We start from the raw sequence: 23360 nt of genomic DNA on the forward strand, positions 1-23360 counted from the left end.
AAGTTTTTAAGCAAAACGAAGTTACTCCGAGGACTTAAGCAGTGATTTTGTGGAGAAGGGTTCCAGTACTCAATTGGAGTGTTACTTAGATGATTTAAGCGGTGACTTGAGGTACTGGGGTCAAGTTTTAAGCAAAACATAGTTACTCCGAGGACTTAAGCAGTGATTTAGAGGAGAAGGGTTCCAGTACTCAATTGGAGTGTTACTTAGATGATTTAAGCGGTGACTTGAGGTACTGGGGTTACGTTTTAAGCAAAACAAAGTTGCTCCGAGGACTTAAGCAGTGATTTAGAGGAGAAGGGTTCCAGTACTCAATTGGAGTGTTACTTAGATGATTTAAGCGGTGATCTGAGGTACAGGGTTCAAGATATAGGCGAAAATCAGTTACTCCGCTGATTTATGGTCTTTTTAGAGGATATTGGATCTAGTACCCAATTGAAGCATCTTTCCGAAGATTCAAGTAGAATTTTGAGGCCAATGCGTAAGCCAATGTGACTGATCCACTGCGCACGCGAAATCAGATTCATTTGATGATTAGCCACTAAAAGATAGGCGGGGAGTCAGCCAGCCACACAGTTGTTAGTAGGGTTATTGATATGGGTAAACAGCTATGACTAACTAATCGATAGTAACTTTTTGTTTTGTCCCCAATACCGTTAGCCTTTCGTGTTCTTAAACCCTGATGGATGTTACAGTAGGTTTAACAAACTAGATTAGCCATTACAGCAATTTATTCAAATAACTCTTCAATATTGGCCCAAAATTAATCAATAAAATCAATTTCTTTAAACTTTACCTAAAACTAGAAAGCCGCGGTCACTAGGGGCAGCAACCAGACGATAAGTTAGGGACTGAAATATTTTTAATGCAGTGACCGCCTCCAAATCTCCAAGTAAGAGCTGAAAGAATTAACCAATGAGTGTTGGACCTTTCTATAGGGAGTGGGCCAGTTTTCTAAGTCTTCGTATTTCCCAGCGAAAAACGAAACTACGTCTCGTTTTTTTGCGATCTCCACGTTTCTTAACAATACTTTTTTTAAAGAAAAAATTTAAATTTCTGTACTGGTTGGGGGACTTGAAAGACTGTGGAACTCTAGTTCTAATCTCAGCAAAATTAGTAGTACCTTAATTTCAGTTCCAGCACTAGCTCAAATGACTATTATCAAGCTTAATTACTTTCCTTCATTAATAAGCTTAATCTAACTAATATCAAGCTTAATTACTTTCCTTCATTAATAAGTCACTTTAATGAGTTTACAACTTACCTTGATATAGTCTTAATTCAACAACTTTTAATTTAACTTTTATATTGTGTGTCTACTAATTCATTCCCTTTGAGCAAGTCTGGACAGTCTTCAGTGGGTCCGTAGGATTGGGAATTGAATGCACAGGGAATACCCACTTCAGGTTGGTTCCCCTGCCTGGGATTGTTTGTTGCGTAGGATACATCAAAGCTGCTAAAGCCGTATTTATCAAAAGCTTGCCATGACCCGCTTAGAGGGTCGACTATTAGGTTTTTTACAATTAAATCCTTTGTGAAAAATTGCGACATATTAATACGTAAACATTTAATTGCATATTTAGGTTTGAAACTTGTAACTAAATTTAATAATTTTATAACGTTTGAATAAAATTCTTTGTAACGTAACGTATGGAACGTAGAATAATTATTGTAAAGGAACATAACTGTTCCAACTGAATTAAACTAAAATTACCAACATAAGCATTGCTGAAAGATATTAAATTCTTATTACCTCTTTTTACTATAAACTTTTTATTTTCTGTATTTGTGTCAAATCTTCAAGTGGGCATTGCAAACTTTAAATCAGAAATTGTTTTCCCTTGATACTATTGTTTGCACAAACAATATCGAAGATGCAACAAAGTGTTTAAAATTATCAATGTTTTCTTGCTAGTGTTGTAATGTAGAAGCTTTAAATTCAGTTCAAATATCACGAAAATAATAGCAACCTTCTCTCAAACTGGTTACTAAAACATTTCATAAGACAAACTTTGAACATTCAAAATCTTTAAAATAGAAGAAATTATTCCAGGAATGTCAATCACTCGCAGCAATTTTACATTACGCTGGCTTTTAGGACACTAGATTCTTACCAATCAAAATTTTAATTCGGTTAAAGCACTGATATCTATAGTTCCATAACAGATGACGATGCAATTAAGTTTCTTTATCTAATATGAATCGTCCTAATCTTTAATCTTAAATTTAAGATAATCTTTAATTTGCATTTTTACTAAGTTTCTAAAATAGCTAGAGTACAGGAATTAACTACATCACATCTCGCTGGATGACAAAAATTTCAAAAGGACTACTATAATCAAAATTGTCAGTGTTTGTCACTGAATTATCGTCCATTTTTAGCTTTGACTACATAGCGAACACCTATAGTGTTCAAATTTCAACTGGAGCTCTGTGTCTTAAACAAATCTGACCCCTCCTTAAATAAAAGCTCTCTAAGTGAGCATCTGGAAGCTCGTACCTTAAATTTTCCTAAAACTTAATTCAGTTTAATAATCTCTTCGAATCTAAAACTAATGAAAACAATTTTGTTCATCCGCAATTAAAGTTCAGGGAGGCTCACCGGTGAACGCCAGATCTGGAATTGTGCTATATTTAATTTTTATCATTTTTACAGGATAATTTTGGGGTAAGCGCACTAAGATTAACTCTGCCTCATTTTTGACAATTTATAACCAGAGCCTTGGTGGCTTAGGGGATAGTGCAGTCACCAGCTAATGAGGTGACCCGGGTTCGATCCCAACGACAGCTGGATGCTTCGAATTCCGCACCAGGTTCGCACCATCCCAGGACTGTTACATATATTCAGTGATAGACGAATCATGGGTTAGAATTCTCTTTCCGTCAGGGTAACCGTGGAAGGTTATCGTGATCTTCCTCTCCGTGTAACTAAACTGCAGGTTAGTTCCACCAAAGTCCTCCACGAAAGCAAATTTTTTTTCAATACTTGATCCAGGTGTTCCCTTGTCTTCTGGATTGGTTTCGATGTGAAAAGTCAACGGAGCTGAACATCAGTAGCCGTAAATCTGAAAATGGGTCTACCATTCAATGACAATAATATTATTTCTATCCATTGAAGTGACACATCACATGCCGCCCTCTCTCGGTAATTTAATGAAAGTAAATCAGTTAAATGCAAACTATTGTTTAAGCTTGCAAATTTTATTCCTTAAAATTGGTTACTTTCAGTGTGCATGAATCTTTCTGTGCTCTACGATACAGAAAGAAAATATACAGTGATTAAGATTGAGAATTTTTAATTGCCTAAAATCTTGGTTTAGAGGAAATATAGGGGTAAAACAACTGAAATCATTTTGAAAGAATCTTTGTGAAGGATTATAGAATGTATCAGTTAAGATAATTGATACTTGTCATGCTTGGCTTACTCTAAATAGAATGGAAAGAACTGTTACTAACGTAAGCAAAGCCACGTTTTAACAACCAATCAGACTATAGATACCCACACTATGTCACTTGCAGATATCCTGTTCTGAACTCATCAGTTTTAGATACGTTAGGATAAAACTAAAAAAATTAAATCCATAACTTTGAATTTTTTGTTAAACTTGGTTAATTATAATTTTTTTCTGACAAATATTAACAAATGTATTATTTTTCTAAAGTAATTGTGTCAAAAGTGAAACTATTACTTATTTCCAAGTTCATTTTTAAAAGTAATTTAACAAACATTCTCCTTGAAGCTACTAGTTACGATAAACTTGCCTATTTTACTATCTTTCAAAATTCATATAAATATAACTCTTTATTTGATTCGTCGATTAAAATAAGTCTAGAATGCTTTTATTTGTTATGCATGAAAACTATAATCGGAGAATCTAGATCTAAAGGTTATTTCTATTCTCCATGAACTGAGCGATCTAATTAACATTGTTTAACATTTATTGAAAAGTTATGTTATGTTACTTCTGAAATTTTGAGCTTCATATAGTATAATTTTTCTTAAAATAAACTCCACAATTCATTTAAGCACACTGTACTAATTTCAGAGACTAATTTCTAAATAACCACCAATATACACTTAGAAGTTATACCAATTTATAGAATTGAAAAATTAATAAAGTCTTCTCTTTACAAGAGAAGACTTTATTAAGTGAAATTCGGCTGATTATCAAAGGGCTGCAGAGTCATTAAATAGTCAAGGAATTTAGAATCTTTTTTTTTTATTTTATTCTACCCTCTTCCCAGCCACGATGTCCCAGATGTTAAATTTTACTGTTTCAGAACCTCCATTAATGCAGTCAATCTGGATCTGCCTCAGGTTCTAGTTTGTTTAAAATGTGTTCAGGAAATTTGTTACCGTTTAGTTTACCGTTACCGTTCTGCCCCCAATTTTTGCTCCCCTGTTCAACTCTTAGTTTTCCTGTCTCCAGTTACCGTTTTTTTACAGAGCTCACAGAATGCTTCTCAAAACTTTTCTCTCTAAGACGGCTATTCTATTTTCATGCGATCATGACATAGCTCAGGTTTCTGAACAGCGTGTCCGTTTTATATTAAAAATTATTTACCAATTTTGATCGTCTAGAACGTCTAAATTCATGAAGATAACAGTTAGAAACAACGCTTCGTTTTATCTCTTTTTTTACTTACTGGACACCCTACATCTGTTTGTTAAACAACGGAAGAGGTCATTAATAACGACGTGAAAAGGAGAAAATTAATCTTTTAATCATAGATTTTTAACACTATGAACGTCTGCAAGGAATTTTTTGACATACGCTTTCGTTGGATATTTAAGAAAAGGTACTTTTGGCAAATATGTTGTCATTGTATTATAGAAACGTGTTCAGAAACGAAAAATTTCTGTACTGAACAAGTGTGAAATCCGAATTGGAACAGAACGGCCGTCTAGCACTCCCCTCTTCGAGCTTCACACTTGTTAGCCGTTTCGGAACTTTTCCGTTTTTCAGACTACGGTGCCGTAAGGGCCGGGGTTCCGTAAGAACTGGGGGGTCCTGGATAGTGATGATAGCTCACATATCCGTGACCTGAACTCTCTGAGGTACCCTCACTCTTACAGTGAAATCTAGCGGTTAAATTAGCTACATTTTTCTCGCTCTAGTTAAATTAACATTTAAAGGCTGAGGTGGTCTAGAGTAAGGGCCTGGACTGTAACTAAAGGTTGCAGGTCCGTGCCCTGAAAAAACACCCAGCGCTTTACTAGCATTATAACTTAGTACAGACGTTCATATTGAATTCACAAATTTTAACTTTTACGATATTTTCCAGGTAGATAAATTCGAAGTAAAATTTGTTAAGGAATAAAATGGGACATTTATGAACATTTTAACTGGTGTCGTTCAAAGTCCTTTAAATACAAATAACAATTGACAATTTCTGATAACAATTGACAATTTGAAAATGTAGCTTAATATTAGAATAAAAAGCTTGGGACAAATATTGGGAAATTTTATTCACCTGCGTTCACATAAGGTTCAGAATTCTGGGCAATGTTGAAATTGCTTGACAATATAATGGCTATTTTTGTGAATTGTTTTGATATTTCTAAGTTTAATGTATATCAATGGTACAAGGAAAAACATGCAATGAGCTGTACATGCTGTATAGAACTAAATTCTACTGCATAAAATATTCAGGAGAAATTTTCCAATTGGGCGAATAGTCCTCAGCATTCAAAATCTTGAAGCCGATTAGAACTGTAATAAGAAGCAGGCTTAAATCAAGATGGGCACACTGGAATTTAAAGTGCTTATTAGAATCTTTTACCCTGGCATAAAAGTAGATTCTAAATGAAAGATTCTTAAATAATTTTCCCTCAAGTAGAGCAAAATTTTACAAGTGCGAGAAATTTTACACTTGGAAACTAACTTAAATTGATCATTTGTAATTATTGATAATTGTGATCATTGATAATTGCTGTCAGAACTGAAGACTGGAACAGTAGAAGTCTTCGGTAACTGAGAGCAGACTTACGATCGATGTTTTATAGTTTGGCGTTTGCTTCGTAAGAAATTGCAAAACTAGGAAAAATTTAAAAAGCAAATGAGTGAATTTTTTTACTAGGAAAAAGTTAACCCGAATTGATCATTTGTAGCAGTACATAAATTAGCGACTATATGATACGGATAAATTTGTATTAATAAAAGAAATGTTCGCATTCTTATTTTTATGAAGTCTTGAAACTAATTTTATAAGGCTATTTCAGAATTTAATTATTTTGAAAAGGGGTCAACTTCACTTTGGATCCATTGGAGAAAACCTCTTTCCAAAATGATTTAATTTTTGAAATTGTATATTCTGAAAAAAAACTTTATTTTAAAATTGAATGACGCATTTAAACTTTATTCAAAAATTTTTAAATAATGAAAGAAATTTAAAATTTTATTAAATTTTAAGTTTTTAATAAACATGTTTTTCATATCTATACTTAAATTGCTTAAAATAATTATTCTATTTCCAGTGGTTATAACAAGTTGTTGCGTTACGTTAGTCTTATTTAATTTTCTTCTTTTTAAATGCATATGAGTATAAGCTGCTTATAGGGGATAAAAATTTTTGCATTCATTTGGAATAATAAAATTAAGACATCTGCCACTAATTTCTTCGAGGTTTTTACTTCAATATTTTTTTTATGTACTTATTTAATTATACTCTACGATTGGTTCATACAAACTGTAGGATATAAAATTTGGATTTTTTAATAGAACCTCAAGTCATAAAAATTAGTTTCATTAAAAGTACACATATCTGAGAGTTAAAAATTCTTAAATCGCCTTCGTATAAATTTCATTATAGATATACCAGGTAATCTTATTTTTTTCTCACTGAATTTGATTTAAATCATATATTTAGATAATAGTTAATCTGAAAGTTCTATTGAACAATATTTTGTGCGCTTAAAAGTTTAGAAGCTTAAAAATTCAAACAAATCTTCGCACCAATATATATGTATAATTGGAAGATTTTTAATACATGAAGAGTAAAACTGGGTATGAAGAGTATCTACTGGGGTATGAAAGTATAAACTTATTACAGCAAGTATACTCTTAATGTTCAAGAACATAATGTTGTTGTTCTTGACGTATGCCATTAATGCAGAGGGGATGTGATTGTTCTTGTTTTCCAGTACTGTATTTCAAATAATATTTGTTTTCAAATACTTCTTTTTTCGAACTTAATGGATTGTTTAATTTATCCCTTGTTTTGAGCCTAGGTACTGTTTTTGTCTTTTGTATTTTTCAGGATTGTCTGTATTCTTGATTTGCGGCAGATGTGCAAGTTTTGAGGTCACATGGCTACAACATAGGATGAAAAGTTTCAAGGACGAATCAAATGATTTGATGGGGAAACTACTGAATGGATGGAAAAACGTTTCCAGCGCAAAGAACTTGTCAATTGTTTTGCTAGCCTAGTTCGTGAGACGATTAACTTTGATTTTTCTCTTTGTTCCTCGACGCTCTTTTTTAATGAGCAATTGAAAGACCATCAGTCACTGAATGCTCTCTAGATTATATGCTGTCTACGTCCAAATGAAACAGTCCTGCTGTGAATGAGACTAAGTAATAAGACACTTACTTACCTCCCAATGAGTCGGCTCAATTTCTCAGTGATAGACGGGGTGTGAGCATACCGTCGAGCTAACCGTGGGAGGTTTTCCTCTCCATGTAACTCAAATGCGGGTTAGTTTAATACAAGTCCTCCAGGAAGGCAATAAATATGAAAGCTTCACGTGTTAGATCACGTCAATTCTAATACGTAACGATAAAGTTATATATAATTCTCTGAGAACTTCAGAAATTTAGAGACTAGTAATAAACCCAGAAATGTCTTTTGTTTAACGCTGGTTCAACCTCTTTACGATGTTATCAATTTTGTATATTGTTGTCATACTGACTATATCTAATTCTTGTTAAAAGAATGTAATGCAATATAATAGAGAATTATTTTTTAAAGAGTATTTACTGTAACATATTGAAATATGACGAAAATTGACAAAGTGCTTTTAAAGTTTACACATGTATGAAACTAGAACAATCTAGACTCTTATTTTGATCATGATTATGTTGACAAGTTGTAGTAGCAAATATGTGTTTCTTTTTTATAGTTTATTTCAAGTCCAATTTAAAGCTAATTGTATTAAATTTTTCGATATGGTGTTGTAATTTATATATGAGATTTTTATAAAGTACATGATTTAATCTTCGTTTGTTTTTGTAATATTTGAGATCTACTAAATAAATGTGCTTAAATTTTGTTTTTGGTCTTTTTTGCATTTTTCTGAGTTTAGATTAATATGTGTAATTAAAATTGTCCAATATAAGTAAACTTCGAGAATTTAGTTTCTAAGATTAAAATGGTTTTCATGTTGACAGGAGTCCAAAATTAGCTTTCGTATCTTATTTGAAATCTATTTCTGAAATATCGAATCAGTGTAGTGCGATGATATCACCTTTTTAAGCAACTCTTCTTTTCAATGATCGGAATTTCAGAGTGCTAATCTTCAAAAGAGTAACCTCAACTCTATTGTTTATCTCTTCAGTTTTTGCCATAATTGAGGTCCCCCGTTTAAATCATCGTCTCCCATTTAGGGAAAATCTAATCATCAGAATAACTTATTTAGGGGTGCATCCTTATTTTGTGCTCTGCTTACACCTTTTTTCTTCGTTGTGAGAAATTGTTCTAAAGTGTATCAGCATGAACTATAGTAGCTTTCATCCACTAGCTTTTTACTTAGGCTAAATTGCGTTGTTGCTTTCGACATAAGAATGAATACATTCTGAAATTTATTCGCTGTGGAGTAAAAACTGATGATGTATGTTCTCAAGTTTAGTTTCGCTAATATTTTAATCTAGTTTTCATTGATAATGTAGTTTAATTTTTGCTCGTAATTCAATAAGTTTTTAGAGTTGGAAATTCTTTTAAGCAAAGTTTCAACATTTATTAAAAATATCTTTCGTGCAGGTGCCCAGCAGGTAACTTATACCCATCATTTGTTTTCGAAAGTTTTGTTTTAGGCAAATTTCAGGTTGATTATTACAGATTGAATTGCCTTGTCATTCACTGCACTTGCCATTGTTTATGTTTTAAGATGCTTCTTGCCGCCCCCATGAATTGCAGGTTACAATGTTACAAAGGAGTTTATCAGTACTTGTTAAGCTCTTGTGATTCAAGAAATTTCACAATTTTAATTTTCTTTAAAACTAAAGCCTGAATACTGCGAGGTTAGACACGCGTGCTAAAATTTCTAAAGATCATGGTAAGGATTTGGAACAGCTGATTCATTCACTTTTTAAAACTCTACTTGCTTAAAGAAACCTAGATTTAAGTAATTTGGAAAATTTTGTTCTGTTGCAGTGTTTCTTGAGTTTCGTGTAGTCTTCAATAAGGTTTTAAAGCTGATTGTATGTTTCTGATTTCAAAATATGATTGATAAAGGTTCTTAATTTTTAATTTCTATAATATAGATTTCAAATTTCAGAGCGAATTTTTTTTTCAAGGAGACTTAAAATTTTAGACATTAGTTTGACACGGAAAATTCACTCCCCCCCCCCCCCGAAAAAAAAATCTCTACATCAATAAAAAAAACTTGTAGAGAAATAATTTCGAAATAATGTGCCACAACATATTTTATAGTCATTTCAATGTTTCAAAATGTTCATAGGGACACAATTTTCATGTTTTTTTTCCGAAACTTGCTTTTTTGTATACAAATTAGTAAAAAAATGTGTCAGTTTTTTCCCTACAATTCGAAGAGAAATGTAAATGGAGTTGAAATGAACAAACAATCTTTGAATTTACGGGAAAATATAGCGCAAGGAGCTTACTTAAACTTCAACATAAATCGACACATTCTTTGAAAAAATTTACATTTTTCATGTTATAGCATGAATTATGGATCCAATTATTTTTTTTTAATGTTTTCTTTTTTTTATAAATATAAGCAATCCCTGTCATTTACAGCAATGTAACATCATTTTTTAAGAAGAACTTATAAAAGAGCCTAAATATGTAGCACTGTAGTCTTAAATACTTTAGTAAATAGTAATTATTATTGGCCCACTCATCTGCTATACAGGTATAGGACAAAATAATAGGAACACCTGTGCATAGCAGTACTATGTACAGGTGTTCCTATTATTTTGTCCTATACCTGTATATTGACCCACCACTTAAATGTTTTCTTCACTATACTTGTAGGTCCTTGTACCATTCCTTGTGTCAATTAGATATTTTTAACAGTAACATATTATTTCTGTAACATTAAATGAACATTTAATTTGTGGATAATATCCAATTATGTCATCTACTTGTTGCTGAGAAGTTGTGACAACAGATGATACAAAATGCATAGAATTTATTTATCAACTTGATTTAAATATCTTCAATTTTAATTCTCATTACAAGTTACAAAACCCTTCAACATACAATTTAAGATTAAGGAAACTAAAAGCTAATACAATTAAAATTTTGAAACCGGTTTATTTAAAACTGGAAACAAAAGCACGTTTCAAATTTGAAGAGGAATAAATGCATTCAAATTTAGAATCTAACGCTTTAAAAATTAGAGAGTAATTCCATTTAAAATTGAGAAGTTAACAAAACTTTTTTTTTCCATTACTTCCTACATTTTGAACAATAACGTATCCTTAAAAATACTCAATTCACGCTCTAATCAAAAGTGAATAACTTTAAAAATACGCAAACATAACGAGTTTTAAAATCAATGACATTAAAATTCAAACCTAGTATACTCAATCTAAATTAAAAATCGTCCCTTTATAAAATCAAAGTTAATTTGTATATTTAAACAAAAAAAAGAATCAATCTTGATCGAAAACATTTTTTACAAATTTAATACAAATTTAAAAAATTCGTGCAATTTTAAATTCATCTTATCTTTACTTATCAAAATTATTTCTTCGTTGTCTTAGGCAGTGATATTGAAATTTTGGTATCACTAACTATCCTTAAATATTTAACGACATTTTATTCTTACGTAGGTCCATATTTTTGTAGTAGCAATATTTTGTCAACGACACTCATTAAATTAATTTTTATATATTTAAGGGGTCACAGTATCCAAAATATGACCAAAATAATGAAATTTTTTATTGCTAATGATAAAACTTCGAACTTTTTGAAATGCACTGAAAAAAACATCATCTCTCTATTTACGTTTTTGAAAAAGTTATGAAAGATTTTAGGTTGCCCGAATACAGAAATTTGCTCTGCAGACAGAGTTTAAAGTGCTTTTTCTCATAGATGATAGTTTCGGGTTTTAATCTTAATTAAATCCCTATGGAATTTTTTCTATTTAAGATAAAGCTTTGAAGTAAAATTTTTTATCTTTAGTGAAATACCCTTATTTAAACTGTGCATGGAATTGGCATTTTATGAAGTACTACAATTTTTACAGCATGTTATATATACCTAAAAGGAATTTTTAGCCTTTTTTTTCTACGTTTTTACAAAATAATCGATAAAAAATATTATAATTGATATATCAACAAATGAATACACAAAATTGTGAAAATAAATATTGCAAGCACTAAGAAAAAAATTTTGTTTGAAAATAGGTTAAAATAAAAAAGCCTTAGGGATTTAAAAATTTTGATTTTTTTCGATTTTTTCTTAAATTTAAAAAAAAAACTAAACGGTATAATTATTTTTTTAAGATAAGTTATTGATTATAAGTTAAATGAGCATGTAAAGCATCCACAAAATGAATAATTATACCTTTGCAAAGGTACTGTGACCCCTTAAACTAAAAAGAATCAAGCTCAAAAATCAGAAACACAACTCCTGGGGGTTGAAAGAAAAACGAATTTTTCGAATTTTAAATAATTTACCTCAAAACGTGTAAATGCACCGACATCTGTTCCGTACTCCATGGTGACGTCGCTGGTCGCACCACCGGTACTTGATTTGTAGGTATATTTCGTGGTTTTCACCGTCGTGGACATGGTTTTACTGGTTTAAACCACAGCTGAGAGAATGAGAGAGCGTTGCAGGAAGACGGTTCTTCGGACGACTCTTTAGTTGAGTTCAGAGAGAGAGAAATCCTTTCCCCCCTCGATAGTCTGAGATCCTAAATCTGAGACGGGGTTAGTGCCACCATCACTTCGCGGTAAGGTGCATTGTGGGAACTGTTAATGTTTATTTATAGGATTTACTTCCTTGAGGGGTTTAGTAATAACCTTGCTGATTCGGTCTGTGTGATCCTTGAAATTTCGAAGGATTTATTCTTCGAATTATTTCTCCCGGAAATCTATCAAAATATTGAAGGATGCTAATGAAGTTTTCGTCATTTTATTTCATCATTTCTTTTTTATTACAATAAACTGAAAGAACACTTCATCAGTTAAGAGCTTTAAATAATTTTAGAATTGTTTGATATAGGGTAAACTAACCAGTGAAGGAACGCTTAAGCTCCGCTTGCTTTTTAAAAAATCATATTAATTTCAAAATTCGTAATTTTAGTTAAATGACAGTGTCAACATATTTGTTACTAATTGCAAATTATGTAAAACAATTTTAGAGTGTTATATATTGTTTTAAAGTTTTGGAGGTTCAAATAACAAGTAGTAAGAAGACCAAGTGAAGGAACAGCTCTGACCAGTGAATGAACACCCAGTAAAGGAACACTTCATTTTGGTTATTTTTTAATGCACCTTATGAATTTATAAGCCTTACAAATATTTAAAAACTAGCCTATTCTTAAAATTATAACATATAAATACTTGGAAAATGTTAACTTTTTTTTGCAATCATGATTTGAAAATTAAAGTGTCAACATATTAACACATACTGTTCATTCACTGGGAAATCTATGCCCAGTAAAGGAAAATGCCTGTTCCCTCACTGGTTAGAAGTTGTTTTTCGTATTTTTAACATACTTTCGATGCGGAACATCACTAAAGGTACAAGAAAATTAAAATGTATCTTTTATTTTCATTAACTTTTATTTCATTAAACCCAGTAAAGAAACACTTGTTCCTTCACTGGTTTTTCATCGTTTGGTGATCCAGTGAATAAACACCCCCTTATCTCAGTACTTTATTATGCTATGATGCTTTAAAAAAATAAGACGTAACTTCAATAACTACATTTTAAATTCTCTTTTTCACAGTGAGAAGAATAAAACTATGACATGCTATTAATTCCACTTCAAACACATAAATACAAAAACTCACCTTATAATTTTTTCAACGAAACAAGGTGTTGCAGAGATAATAACAAATTCAAAAAATTTTCCAGAGAAGTCTATTTGACCAGGTAATCCAAGACATTGCTTGATGACTTCCTATGGTTTGGCAGTAAGCTATTGTTACCAATCAATCTAAAGAAAAACTTTCAAATTCTTATTTTTAATCAATATATATGAAATACTCCTCCACTGGGTAGTGTTCCTTCACTGGTTGGTTTACCTTACATGTTACCGTTAAAGTATATAATGCAGTTATTTCATAGAATACCTAGTTATTCCATGAAATAACTGATCGTGTCCGTTAAAGTGTGTAATATGTTATTCATTTGACACTTTAACTAGTTATTCTATGAAATAACTAGGTATTCTATAAATTAACTAATGAGAGACAGTTAAAGTGTAAAATAAACAATTTATCTAAAATGAAATAACTAGGTATTCAATACATAAGCTAATGATAAACAATTAAAATGAAAAGGAAGCAATTTATCTCATTTATGCAGCGCATAAATGGTATTTATGGAAACGTACCATAAAATCATTTGTTACAACAAGGATTACTAAAATGACACTTGGAATTACAAAGAACATTATTTCTAAAACAAAAAAAATTTTTGTTGACACACGGGGTTTTACATGAACATTTTTTAAATCCCTGACCAGTACCTAAACTTAAACTGTCGTGCAAGATATATGATATAGATTATTTTACACTTTATCGGGCTGCAGATCGTTATTCTATGAAATAACTAGTTAAACCATGAAATGCACGAGAGTTTTACACTTTAACGGACACGATCAGTTATTTCATGGAATAACTAGGTGTCAGGATCCTGATTCCTCTCCCACGCATTTGATTGACCCCTTGACCTGAGGGTCAGAGGGTGAAGGACACTGGAGGTGTCGTCCCCTACATTGGGGGTGGAGCAAAGGACTGTTTCTTATGGGAAAGAGGATTTTTAGAAGAGATTCGTTTTGAACGCCGAAGAGTAGAGTTGTAATTGAACGATGATAGATTTAGTATGAAAGGGAGCAGTTGCGCTCCAAGAACATTATACTCAACAGCTCATGTATCTAGTTGTAACTTTTCTGTAAATAATTCTATAATCAAGAATTTAATAATAAATAAGCTATAATTGAAATAATCCTTGGTCATCCTTATTGAGGAGTCTTTAAAAACGAACCAAGAGACAAAATGTCTCACACTAGGCATTCCATAAAATAACGAATTTCATATTTTAACTGTAACATACATAGTAAACAACTTTAACCGTGTCATATTGTCCCGTAATATTCAGGTTGGACCACCTATTACAGGGATGGCGAACCAATGGCACAATATTTTGAGCACGCCACCCATCACAAAGTCTCACTATGAAGCATATTAACAATTAAATTAAAATTCACAACAAACAAAAAAATAAACAATTTTTAACCAAATAATTAACAATTAATGCAAAAAAAACAATTAATGAGCATAAAAAACAAGCTAACAATAAATAACTAGCAAAAAATTAACAGTAATGCTTGAACTAACATCTTACAAATGAGAATAAATCAAAGGAAAAATGACAAAATTAAAATCGAAAATCACAAAATAGATTATATAGAGTCAGTTAGCTATTTAGGTTCTATTGTAGATAAAAAAGGGTGGAAGTAGTGCATATATTAGACAGAGAATAATCAAAGCAGGAACATGTTTTAAGGGATTACATAAATTTTGGAGAGAGTCAAATATTGAAATAAAAACAAAAATAGTTGTTCACAAAGCTATTGTTAAGGCAATACTATTATACGGCGCAGAAAGCTGGAAGCAGACTAAGATCAAAATACAAAAATTAGAAACCTTTCAAAACAAATGTTTAAGATTTATTTTTAAAATTTTCTGGCCTTACAAAGTATCAAGTCGAAATATATTAAAGAAAGTTAAAATAAAAACAATAGAAGATGAAATTAAATAACGAAGATGGAGCTGGCTCGCACATATCCTTAGAATGCCCAAAGAAAAATTACATCTGTTGCGCTTACATGGGCCCCTGATGGTAAAAGAACAAGAGGAAGACCCAGACTTAATACCCAGCGCATGTTTTTGGACGAATTAAAAGAATGTGGAATATCTGGCTGGGAGAAAGCAAAATCTATTACTAGAGACAAGAGGCGTTGGAGGGATATGCTAGAGGCCTTAAGTGCTCAAAGGCACGTAGAGGATAAGTAAGTTAGTAAGAAAGTAACATCTTACAATCTAAGTTATTTGTCATTTAATCTGCAATAACATAAGTCACACTGATGTTACTTTAAGATGAATAACGCATATAACTGAGGCATTGCAAAATGTATTATTTTTCATAGTAAATAAAGAGTTTTGAGTTGATAGTATTTAGTATTATTATTTTCCCCATAATCACGAAGTCAAAATTATTTGACGGCACGTCTATGGCCTCATTAAACAATTTTTTAAGAAAAAATGGCACGCTGGTGCATCAAGGTTCGCCACCCCTGACCTATTATATTACCGTACAAGGTTACAATGCATATATATGTTCATTTGGATCGCGGCCCGCCCTATTTAAGAGCATGCGAGAGAAGATTCATACTTTATACATGCATAAATAATACATTATACGTACATAAAACTCGAAAAACAACGAGTATAAAAATCAGTATAGGAGGTGGAAACAAAAACAGAATTATAAAAATTCAGTAAAAAATTTAAACCAGTGCTTAGATAATACAGTTGTGACACATCCAACAGATACCAAAAATAAAACAGAAGATAATGACGAATCAGGCCAACTGGCCCTAATAAAAATAGTAAAGCAAAAAGGAAAGACAATAGTACAGCAGAACGCAAGTAAAATAATACAAGTTTAAAAATAGGTATAGTGCAAAATAATAAAAATCTCAAGAAAAAGTATAAAATGGTAAATTGATAAAACTAAGTTAAAACAAAGTCAAGACACAATAAAAATTTAAAAAAAACAAGAAAAAAAGGTAAAATCCAAGAGCAAAAGTGCATAAAAACCCAAAGAAAAGATCAAAGCTAAATAAATAAAAGGTCAAAATGTAAAAACTGACAAAACAATCAAAAATAGGTATAATCAAAAAACTTAAAGTCAAAATAGATAAAAGAGAATAAACGACGTGAGAGTCAGGTCCAGATCGGGGCCTAAAGGATGCAATGCATGTATATAGCGTTAAAATGAGTAAAGTATTCGAAGTCCATATTATGTATATCTCCTTTTAATATTGGACCACGTATTGTATTACCGGGTACCAGTGTAACTTACTAGAAGAGGATATGATTATAGGCCTAGTAGGGTGTACACAATACGGGTTACTGTGAATGTACATGTAATGAATGTAAGTTTGTCCAAACTATATAGATTCAAAATAATAACCTTTATATCCATATTCTAATTATTTTAAAGACTATTAAACTCCTAAATCAGTGTTTCCCAAACTTATGAATTTTGTGTACCCTTTTTAAATTGTTCGCAACGCTGTGTACCCCTAATAAAAAAATGAATGCATTTTTTACTATAAAAAATGCTCAAAAGTTAAAAATCACAACTGGCTGTTGATGCCACTCATTATTAACTGTTAACTCTGCAAAAAATAGCCAATAGAAAAATATGTAATCATAAGTTTTCATGGCTAGTTTTGTTTTCAAATAAAATTTTTTGAAATTTTCATATGCTGCAAGATATTTCGCATAAGAACGCATAATCCCACAAAACTTTTCCCGTACCCTTGTAGGTACGCGTACCACACTTTGGGAAACACTGTCCTAAATGAATCTTTGAAATCATAAAAAAAAAAATTATGAGTAGTCTAACCGACATTTTCAAGATACAAATAGAGAAGCCTACAAAATTCTGTTCGTTTAGGGGTATTACATATAATTTTCATCCTCACACCTGTGTTTGACGCCCCCTTCCTCCCAATCGCGTAAAAGGAGTGGACGTTGGGTGCAGGGCCGGTGAAAGGAGTGAGCAAGACGGGCGATTGCCCGGAGCGCCAGGTTAGAAAGGCGAGGAACAAGACCCAGATTTATGTCTCACAAATTATTCAATTTTTTAATTTTTAAAAACATTATTACTTTGAAAAATATATTTTTAGGTTTCTTTTAATCCTATATTCTGAGGTTAGCTTTCTTGGAAATTAAAATTCTTCACATATAAGTTTTACTAAAGACGGAACAAAAAATGCACAGCATTAAAGTCTTTTTTTTTTTTTGACAATTTAGTTTCCCATTTTTCAGTTCCGTGTCTATTCTCTAAACCAGAGATGGCCAAACTTTTCTGGTCGAGGGAAAAAAATCGAAGAAAAAAAATTTGGTGGGCTAAGTAAAAACATCTAAAATAAAAAATAAAATACTATATACAATTTTCAATATTTAATGAGATGAATGAAATTGCGATTTCATTTTTAAAAGTTCCTTACATTAAGGTTCCAAGTGAGATGTACTTATTTTAAGGAACAAGGGTAAATGTTTGTCTGTTATTCTACTTTTGAAATGATTTTTTCTCGGGTTCGTCTATGAAAACACTTAAATAAAATGAAGCAAACATAGCCCTGATTTTTTAGGCATGAAATATTTGGGAAACTAGCTTTTGGTAATGATTTGTAAAACTCAATTTCTGGCTTATTCAGAAACAACTGCTTCAGATGGCACCAATCTACGGATATTCTATAAAGAACTTCTGCTTTCAACATTTTATCAACTGAATCTGTCTAATCAATTTATGTTAATGTTCAATATGTCAATTTATGTTCAATAAGCAAGGAATTCAACAATCAAGAATTGTTTTAAGTTTCATGTCTAAGATTAACATTGCTTTAAGAGCAGTGAATATGCATATTAACAACGAGTAAGTATATTAACAGCAGTTAATTTATTTATGAGAGAGTGAATGAGTTTATAAATTCACAAAAAAAAAATTGTAAACTTACAAATTGTGTTGCAACTAGACAATTTTTCATTTTTCAAAACAATTTTTAACAAAATCGCGACACAACGAATGTAAATAGCTTTGAAATATCATTTAAATGTGTGCAGTTAAGATAAACAGATTCCCCTATATAACTTTTGATTAAACCCACATTTTTTTGTTCAGAGCTTGACTATCTTACTATCGATACTTAAAACCCGCTATCAGTACTCTAACTTACAGCCTTTTTATCGGTACCTAATATTATTTGAACAGATTTAGAAACCATACATCTTTTTGATTAATACTCAAATCTAAAAAGATTTTATAAGCATACTCTTACTAACTATCATTTGTTTAAATCTCGAATTCACTATTTTTTTATCGGTACTCGAACCCACCTTTATCTTTAATCAAACCCTCTATCATTTTATCAGTTTTCAAACCCACAATATTTCTAAAGCTTCTCGAACCAACTGTCCTTTGGACAGTTTTTGAACCCTCTCTCTTTTTATTGATACCCACTATCAGTTGCTTGAACCCACTATCATTTGATCCATTTTTATAATCCACTTTGTTTAAAACATGAACTTACTATCTTTCCGTAGGTACTTAAACCTACAATCTTTTAATCGGTACCTCGCCTATTATCATTTGTTTAATTTTTGAACTCATTTTTTTGGTTCAAAGCTTGAACCCACTATTATTTAACCACTGTTAAAACGCCCTCTCTTTTCACTGCTACACGAATTAACTGTTTTTTAACTATATTCTTTCCTGCAATCATTTTATCAATGTCTTAACACATAACTGCTACTGGTGCTTGTATTTCTTTTAAAGTAGCTCTAGAGCTGCACGCTTGACGTCGGTCTGGGAAACATGTTGTTGTTGTTAATTTACGTCACACTAGGGCTGCACAATGGGCTATTGGCAACGATCTGGGAAACATCCCTGAGGATGATCCGAAGACATGCCATCACAATTTTGATCCTCTGCAGAGGGGATGGCACCCCCGCTTCGGTAGCCCAACGACCTGCACGCGAAGTCGAGCACTTTACGGTAGCACAGTTTAACGAGGACCCATACCGCACACCCTCGTTCCCTACGCAGACTGATCCAAGTGGTCACCCACCCGCACACTGACCGCAGCCAGTGATGCTTGACTTCGGTGATCTGCTGGGAACCGTGTCTTAACGATCAGTCTACTGCGGGACCTGGGAAACATGGAGAGTCTTCACTCGGCGATGATCGAACTCACGACCTCTCAGACGTATGCCCTACCAGCCATGCTGTCCCAGCCCCCTAACGACATAAAATCTTTTTATTTACTTATTCACGTGTGTGTGTGTGCTAGATCAGGGGTCTGTTTAGAAGAAATTTGGGTCCTTCACAAAATATCTTTTCTAAAAAACAGACCCTTAGCAAAATAATTTATCTTTTAATCGGACCCTTCGCAAGTTTATTTATCTTCATTATTGTTTTGTTAATCTAATAAACCCTTCCCAGGGGGTGGGGGGAGAAAGACAGATGTAAACGAATTAAGTTTTGTCTTCGGCAGACGCTTCTTCCATTATTCGTCCGAAATGAATATTCTGCGTTCAGCAGTATAGGTTAAATACTAAATATTTGTATTTTGCATCTCTAAAATAGTAGCAGCAATTGCTGTTTATTTTCAAAACATAACAACAAGCAGAATACATCCAGGATTACTACTGGATTCGAACTCGCCATCTCCAAGCTTCACACAGCGTTTGGCGGGTGATACCCCTTGGCGGCACTAACTTAATTATTTTATTGGATTGACATACATTTTCAGGCTTCTGTGCTCAATTTAGGCTTATAAGCCTTTGTCAAATAGAAGGACACTTACAGAGAATAACAGCACGAAGATACATCCAGGGTAACAGCGGGATACGAACCCGCTTTGCACTAACTTAATGTTTGTGAATTCAGAAGAAGTTGGAGAAGCGGCACTACTTGGTGCTGTCTCTCCTATTGTGCTATCTGTCCTCTTCTACTTGACGAAGGTTTATAAACCTATTTTGAGCACACAAGCCTGAAAATTTATGCAATTGCAATAACCAATAACCAATGTTTGTGAATTTGGAAATGAACAAAAACCAGCGGATCGAAACGTTCTTGCGTGTAGTTAGCGTTCTATAAAAGTGCATCATTTCTCGTTTTGTTTTCTTTCTGTTAATACCTTAGGTCGTAGTCGGAACGTGTGTAATCGTTGAGAAACGTTCGTCTTGATATAGGATATTATTTACTGGTAAGTCTACTTTCGCTTAGTCTCTTGGTTGCTGAGAATAGTCATAAACTTCTTTTTAAAATGTCATATCCCTTTTATTGTTGAATTTTTGTTTGTGTCTGCTCTTTAAATTTTTGAATTAGCTTTTATGCAATAAATGTTTTAAAAATCAGTTAAATCTGTCTGTTAAAAATAGACGTTTTATTAGAAGGCTTAAACATTCGAAATTTTACTTATTTTATCTTCATTGCCTGACTGCTAATTCATTCTCGAATTCTATACACAAACATGAAAATTTAATGGGTGACGTTCGTTTGGTACTTTTCAACTTTTAAGTTTCAATGTTTTCTACTTGTCCGCGTTCATCGTTAAATTAACATTTAAATTAGTTTCATCTCTTTAAGCTATAATAATTTAATATAACTCTAGAATTTCTCAAATCTAAAAAGATGTGTTTATATTACTTTATTAAAATATTTTGAAACTTCGAGATTTTAATCTGAAAATTAAATTTTTTTTTGATAGTCTGTTTGAAAGTGAGTATCGTTCAGAACCAGATTAAAGGCAATTTAAGAATCTGGGAAAAGAATAAGTTTTGAAATGGTGGTTCGATTTTTTTTTTCAAAGAATCATTTCAGACTCTTTAGTAAATTTCAGAGTTTTACTGATTACAACGCGAGTAGATGTTATCATAATTTCAAGAGGAATTGATTATTTCGAAATAGGTATTGTAGGTTAATTGATTACTTTTAAAACATTGCATAAATTGTATATGTAAATGAACAGTACAATGAAGTATTAACATTATTATTTTCGACAGCATCCCTTCACTTGAAGAATGACTAAATTTGGAGAAACCTAATCCCGTTCCGGTTAGAACTGATGGTACCGGTTCAAATTGGAGCTTTGCTTAAATACAGGTCGTGTTATACTTATTTATTAAACATTACTTTTTCTATTTAAATGTTTACGATATATTGAACAATCCAAATGCCTTTTTAAAATTTGGTCTTTACAGAAATGCCTTTTTAAAATTTGGTCTTTACAGAAATGCCTTTTTAAAATTTGGTCTTTACAGAAATGCCTTTTTAAAATTTGGTCTTTACAGAAATGCCTTTTTAAAATTTGGTCTTTACAGAAATGCCTTTTTAAAATTTGGTCTTTACAGAAATGCCTTTTTAAAATTTGGTCTTTACAGAAATGCCTTTTTAAAATTTGGTCTTTACAGAAATGCCTTTTTAAAATTTGGTCTTTACAGAAATGCCTTTTTAAAATTTGGTCTTTACAGAAATGCCTTTTTAAAATTTGGTCTTTACAGAAATGCCTTTTTAAAATTTGGTCTTTACAGAAATGCCTTTTTAAAATTTGGTCTTTACAGAAATGCCTTTTTAAAATTTGGTCTTTACAGAAATGCCTTTTTAAAATTTGGTCTTTACAGAAATGCCTTTTTAAAATTTGGTCTTTACAGAAATGCCTTTTTAAAATTTGGTCTTTACAGAAATGCCTTTTTAAAATTTGGTCTTTACAGAAATGCCTTTTTAAAATTTGGTCTTTACAGAAATGCCTTTTTAAAATTTGGTCTTTACAGAAATGCCTTTTTAAAATTTGGTCTTTACAGAAATGCCTTTTTAAAATTTGGTCTTTACAGAAATGCCTTTTTAAAATTTGGTCTTTACAGAAATGCCTTTTTAAAATTTGGTCTTTACAGAAATGCCTTTTTAAAATTTGGTCTTTACAGAAATGCCTTTTTAAAATTTGGTCTTTACAGAAATGCCTTTTTAAAATTTGGTCTTTACAGAAATGCCTTTTTAAAATTTGGTCTTTACAGAAATGCCTTTTTAAAATTTGGTCTTTACAGAAATGCCTTTTTAAAATTTGGTCTTTACAGAAATGCCTTTTTAAAATTTGGTCTTTACAGAAATGCCTTTTTAAAATTTGGTCTTTACAGAAATGCCTTTTTAAAATTTGGTCTTTACAGAAATGCCTTTTTAAAATTTGGTCTTTACAGAAATGCCTTTTTAAAATTTGGTCTTTACAGAAATGCCTTTTTAAAATTTGGTCTTTACAGAAATGCCTTTTTAAAATTTGGTCTTTACAGAAATGCCTTTTTAAAATTTGGTCTTTACAGAAATGCCTTTTTAAAATTTGGTCTTTACAGAAATGCCTTTTTAAAATTTGGTCTTTACAGAAATGCCTTTTTAAAATTTGGTCTTTACAGAAATGCCTTTTTAAAATTTGGTCTTTACAGAAATGCCTTTTTAAAATTTGGTCTTTACAGAAATGCCTTTTTAAAATTTGGTCTTTACAGAAATGCCTTTTTAAAATTTGGTCTTTACAGAAATGCCTTTTTAAAATTTGGTCTTTACAGAAATGCCTTTTTAAAATTTGGTCTTTACAGAAATGCCTTTTTAAAATTTGGTCTTTACAGAAATGCCTTTTTAAAATTTGGTCTTTACAGAAATGCCTTTTTAAAATTTGGTCTTTACAGAAATGCCTTTTTAAAATTTGGTCTTTACAGAAATGCCTTTTTAAAATTTGGTCTTTACAGAAATGCCTTTTTAAAATTTGGTCTTTACAGAAATGCCTTTTTAAAATTTGGTCTTTACAGAAATGCCTTTTTAAAATTTGGTCTTTACAGATTTATTATGGGAACTTGGAGGACTTTGCTTTGTGACCCTTGCAGATTTAGCGTGCACTACTCACCATTTAATACACGTGGATTCTTCGGCCGGTGGGATTCGAGCTCACGCTGTCAGCCAGAGGGTCGAATGGGGGTCGATCCGAACCGGAAGGGTAGATTGGTCGAAGGATTATTAGTATTTTTCAGATATGTGACAATTAGAATTAATAGAAGACTTGGAATGCCTTTTTAAAATTTGGTCTTTACAGAAATGCCTTTTTAAAATTTGGTCTTTACAGAAATGCCTTTTTAAAATTTGGTCTTTACAGAAAT

The 23360-nt window shown here is 31.8% G+C and overlaps 1 long non-coding RNA gene across 1 annotated transcript; it reads right to left on the reverse strand.

Moving 5' to 3' along the window:
- Window positions 1–5432: 5432 nt before the first annotated feature.
- Window positions 5433–18372, reverse strand: LOC122273026 (uncharacterized). The gene is made up of 3 exons (XR_015429070.1): window positions 18179–18372; window positions 11868–12286; window positions 5433–5714 (listed from the first exon to the last, which is right to left on the reverse strand). It is a non-coding gene; the product is annotated as an uncharacterized LOC122273026 (long non-coding RNA).
- Between the last annotated feature and the right edge of the window lie 4988 nt (window positions 18373–23360).

Source organism: Parasteatoda tepidariorum, chromosome 1 (genome assembly GCF_982258835.1).
Source record: "Parasteatoda tepidariorum strain Cologne lab strain chromosome 1, Ptep-v5.0, whole genome shotgun sequence".
NCBI lineage: Eukaryota > Metazoa > Arthropoda > Arachnida > Araneae > Theridiidae > Parasteatoda > Parasteatoda tepidariorum.